The sequence below is a fragment of the Callorhinchus milii genome, unplaced genomic scaffold, assembly GCF_018977255.1.
Source record: "Callorhinchus milii isolate IMCB2004 unplaced genomic scaffold, IMCB_Cmil_1.0 Scaffold1, whole genome shotgun sequence".
Taxonomy (NCBI): Eukaryota; Metazoa; Chordata; class Chondrichthyes; order Chimaeriformes; family Callorhinchidae; genus Callorhinchus; species Callorhinchus milii.
Window position 1 is genome coordinate 87,855,576 of NW_024704742.1, and position 5,838 is coordinate 87,861,413.

Here is a 5,838-nt window from a genome sequence, read left to right on the forward strand (position 1 = left end):
GGTACTGATTCAGGAGTAAGAAGATGGTGATCTGTACACTTGTAAAATGACAGAGACAGCTTTTTATTCACAAAGTGAAGGAAAACCTTCAGACTGAATGTTCCCATGTTTGCCCTTGAAGCACAGCCTAATCAGAATTCTACACCCACGATGTGCAATTTACTGATTGTTAAGAAGGCATGTTTCTTTGTAAACCCCCGTTAAATCTTACAGCCTCTTTAAATCAAGTAGATGATTAATGGGCTCCATCCTTGGACAAGACTAATCTATTTAACTAAAATCATTAATTACTACCTTGCTGTTAAGTGTCTATTGATAATTCCTCTCTCTCCCTCCCCTCTCCTGTTACCACATCAAATCTGTCAAGAAATGTCACATTTTGCAACCCTTACATCTAAGTCATAATACGAGTGGCCCAAGAATAACAGTTAGCACATCTTGTTTGTGCTGTCTGGTGGCTTCACAGCTGGAGTTTTAGTCTGTAGTTGTAAATAAAATCATCTACAATACATTCGGTGCTTTAGGGGCAATTGTGTCACAAATGGCTGTATCCAATGCATTCCCAGCTCTCTGTATTTATTCATTGCCCTTTTCCTTGATTAACTTGAATGTGAATTAAATCATTGCAATTTGATTATACGTATCTGTCTGTGCCTTTCATCTCTGCATCAGTCGCTAATCTTTGAAGATACTCATTAATTATAAATTCTTATTTAATGCCAATTAAACAATTCTGCAGCACCCAAAATAAGAGGGCTTCAACATGCCAAGACGAGTTTATTATATACTCTTGCGGAAACCCATGGTATTGATGTCACGGTCAATTAAATCCAGGATTAAATCCAAGTAATTAAATGCTTCCTGTAATCTTGTAGTAATGCATAGTAACACAATTACAAGTAATCAGGTCCCAGGTTTGAAGAAACTCATGAACACCTCATAGCCTGAAGTGGAGTAGTTTCAAAATCTGAATCTCCAGAATTTAAACCTAATAATAATAGTAATAATCCTTGTATTTGATGTAGCACCTTATCACACTGTTATTATAACATAATATTATATTAATTGTTATGTTATAAGGAATTGTGAGGGATGCCCCAAGAAGGAAGTAAATATAAAATGATGCGCTAGTTTGTAAATTGACAACAAATATTTTGATATTCAACGTTTCTTTAGAAAATGAAAAATCCAGGCCAGTGATTGGATTATAATTTATAATTCGCCTGTATTGGCACAAAGTAAGTTAGAAAGTATAGAATGAGGCTAGATTATTTGGCTCACACAATCCAATGCTTTTGGACTTCAGTATAAGTAATTTATATTGTCATGAATTCTTCCAAAATGCGTTCCCCAGGGAACCAGGCAAAAATCCATAAAAACATTAGTTGATTTTTAAATTCCCACAAACATTCACTTCCTGGTTGTTTGTGGGACATTCCTGTGCGCAAATTGACTGCTGCAATTGCCTAGAAAATAATCACTTCACTTTACTGTATATCCTGTGCAACGCTTTAAGACGTCCTCCTGAAGTGAAAGGCTCCATATTGGATGAAATTGAATGAAAACCCCAGAATATCAATATACATGATTTGTCCCTGACTGGTCAGATTCCACAGATGACACAGTTCTCTTACATAGGAATTAGGAGCAGGAGTAGGCCATTCGGCCCCTCGAGCCTGCTCCTCCTGCCTCTTGCAACAGTCCTCAATATACATTGTGTGCTAACACCATTTGTATTTTAAAAATATCGATATGGGTTGAAAAGGATTACATATAATTTCTGCAGTATTTTGTTACATGCATAATAATGCTCTCCTCTCTGCATCTTTCACCAAAATAATGTGCCACGGCACAAGGCCCAATACCTTCATGATATACTTAACACAGAAAACAAATCATAGACTGGTAATATCAACCTCTCTTTACGTTAATGGCCTGACTGGGCCTCAAAGCTCCTATACTCTCGAATGATCTTTGATTTCACAGCCAAACTGATGTGAATACACTCTAGAACCTCACATTAACCTGTTCAGCCTAACTACAACTAAACTACTACTACTAATAATAATCCTTGCATTTGATATAAAGTCTTTTTGCATTGTTGAGATGTCTCAAAGCCCTTCACAGAATATACTGTAAAGTGAATTGATTGTATATTTTCTGGGAGAAATGCAGTCGCCAATTGCACACAGCAGTGTCCCACAAATTGTTGTGGACTGAGCGACCAAATTATTTTTCTTTTATTCCCTCCGGAAAGTGATCTGCCAATGACTAACAACTGGGTTCCTACTTACAGTAGGAACCCTTACTGCTTCTTCCTCATACAGATAGGAACTTATTTCATTCAATAGCACCTTGGAATATTGCTTAAAAAAACATGGCTATACAATAATATGACCGCCCACTTCACCGCATATCCAGGCTCTGTGAGCCTATCACTCCCATCCTCACTTGGCTCTCCATTCTCCAGCAGATCAAATTCAAGATCGTCCTTCGCGCACCAAATCCCTGCACTGCCTCACCCTACTTCTAGCTCTACCGCCTCTTGTAGACCAAACAACCCAGCTGTTCTCATTGCTCAGCAAACTCATCTTGCTTCATGTCCTATTTCCAAATTTCTGCCCTGCTCTCCTGAACTCCATTCCGGAGACCCTGACTCACCTCCTCCTCTCCCCACCACTATCAAACTCCACATCAAGACTTGCCTCTTTGACCACACTTTCAGTCATCTGCCAACTCCCCCTAAGGGTTGACTACCCAGCCAGCTGTGTAAAGCTCTTTGAGATACATGTTTTACTGACGTAAAAGCCGCTATATAAATGTAAATTGTATAAGCCCTTGTTCCAAGCTCCACTATTTGGTTTCTAACTTTGGCAGCGAGCAATGTAAAAAAAAGTGTAAATCAGTATATATGATTTATATGTTGGGTTCCTTTGATGTTTTATTGTTCCTTGCTTCACTACCGTCTGTTACCTCTTCAGAGTAGCTCGTTCAGATGCATCACTTATGCATGAAAGCTTCAAAGTAATGCTCTAAGGCTGAGTCACCAAAACCATGGTAGTTTCAGCTCATTGCAACCTACCTTAGGGTGATTGCATCTTATCCTCAACAGATGGCAGCTCCTAAATTTATATTTACATTAATTATTATGGATCCTTCCAGTTATTCTTCTATCATCACGGACACACCACCCCCTCCCTCCTTCCCTCCCTCCGTCCGACCAATCTGTATTGTCTATTGCAACAAGAGTTTTCAAATTTCAAAGCCAATGTAACCTTACAGTCTGTCACCACTATAATAATGCTGAAGTCTAATTGCTCTGGTCACAAAGAGATACTGCATTCTGTTTTGGCACTGAAACGCTCATTACTCCCAGGTTAGATTGTAAATCAAATACTATCAATAATCATAAAAATTCTTGCATTTGATATAGTGCCTTTTCACATCATTTAGATATCTCAGAGCTTCACGGCAATTCCTGGAAAGAGCAGCAGCCAATTTGCGCTCAGTTTCTCACAGGATTTACGATAAAGTGTACTTTGCATTTGTAGGTGAACATGGCAGCCAATTTACACACAGCAATGTCCGACAAAAAGCCATGAAGCACGTGATCAATCTTGGTTGGGGGATTGTTGGCCGGGCCATCGGGAATAACTCTTCACATTTTGACTAGTGCCATGGAATCTTTAACATTCACCTGAACTGGCAGACAGGACCTCGGTTTAATATCTCATCTGGAGGACGGCATCTCCAACAATGTCGCACACCCCTAGCACCGCATTGAGTATCAGCCTAGCAGAGGGGAGTTCCAAGTTCTGAAGTGGGGCTTGGACCCACAACCTTCCAACTCTGAGGTGAGAGCGCTACCAACTGAGCCAGGATGACACAAACATGAAGAGTCTGGACCATATGCATGTTCCACGTATTGGCGTGAATGAATTGTGCCACTCCGTTTGTTACAAGTAAATGGCTGGAAATCCTGATACAAGTTGAAATTATGTCTTACACCAACATATATGGAGTGTAAAGGATTGCCACGCTAGACTCAGTAGGCTGGATTATCAACAGCACAATGCCTTGTATTTATAGTGCCTTCATGTAGGATAATGTCTGAGCTCTTCTCAGTGATGAGGTTGGACGCAACCTCATTTGTTCCTATTCCAAGGGCGAATACCATGGAGAGAGGCGGTACGACCCTCAGCTGTTATCTATTTTTAGTATTATGCTTTAGTTTATGGCAGCTCAGATACCAGCACGGAAAGGTGTTTGGATATATACTTGAAAAGAAAAAAAGGCGGGAGGTGATGAAAGCATGGACAGGGTTTTTTTTCGGCATCTTTAGGAGTGCGATATGGACGGAGGCACTCCTATATCAAATGCAAGGATTATTATTATTAATTCATAATAATCTGTGCAGGCAGTATCATCAAAACATTTCACAGCACTTCAAAGGATTTACTGCCAAGTGTTGTGACTGGATTTGTAGCCAAACATGGCAACCAATTTGCTCACCTCAATGTCCTGCAAGCAGCTATGAAACTTCCCTCTCTCTCTCTGAGAGCTGAAACATCTGTGTGTTTTGTGTAGTCCTGTAGCAGTGCTTGAAGCACTCCCCTGGCAAGTGAGAGGACCTGGGTTTGATTCCCAGGACAGGGCGAAACCTTAGGCAAGTTTCCTTACTCCACACACACACACACACATGCCTGTTTACCAGCAGTATGTAGGAACCCGCTTGTTAGTCAATCGGCGGATCGGTTTCTGGGGGTAATAAGCCCTTCAAAATAATAATAATGTGGTCACTCAATCCACGACTGTTTGTGGGACGTCGCTGTGCGCAATTGGCTATTGTGTTTCGCCCAAAAAACAGTCAGTACACTTTACTTGTATTCTGTGAAGCGCTTTGAGACGTCTTGAAGATGTGATAAGGCGCTGTGGAAACTGCAAGGATTATTTTTGACCAATTTTACCTAGGGGATTGTTGCCTAGAATGGGATCGTTAACGTCAGTCTGAACAGGAAACAAGATCTCAGCACCTCCAACGAGATTCTCCCCCAGCACTGCCAGCCTGGAACATGAATGGTGGCTGTACCTTCAGCCACTGTGCCCCGAACCTCTGGAATCTCTTCCTCAATAATAATAATAATCCTTGCATTTGATATAGCGCTTTTCACGTCGGGAGGACGTCCCAAAGCGCTTCACAGAACACACTGTAAAGTGAATTGACTGTATATTTGTGGGCGAACGCGGCAGCCAATTGTGCACAGCAATGTCCCACAAACAGTCGTAGATTGAAAATGACCAATTTATTATTGNTTTTGGTTTTGGAGGGATTATTATTAGGCTCTATGTGGAGTAAGGAAACTTGCCCAAGGTTTTGCCCTGCCGGGAATTGAACTCAGGTCTCTCACTTGCAAAGCGAGTGCTCTAACCACTGAGCTACAGGACTCCAGCCTCTGCCTTGCCCCCTCCCTCCACACCTTCGTTTTTGATGGTGTCAGATTCTCCTCCAGTCGAGCACTCTGGGATGTTATCTGCTTGAAGGCTCTATATAAATGCAGGTTGTTGTTAAATTCTACATTCTGACGTGTGGGGTTTGAACCTATAGTCTTCTGCGTCACAGCCGGGGGGAGTGGACTCACTATAAATAATAAATGAAAGCTTTGATGATAAATTAATACTGTGTATTGTTCCCTCGCTGAAGCCAGTGAAATTAATGAGTTCAGATCAATGTAAGATTCTATTTCTGCTTGAGAAAGAATTGAAGAGGAAAAAAGCAATAAAAGTATAGTCAACATAGAAGGCATTAGTAAAGAATTGCAAATTCTTTTGCAGTTCAGA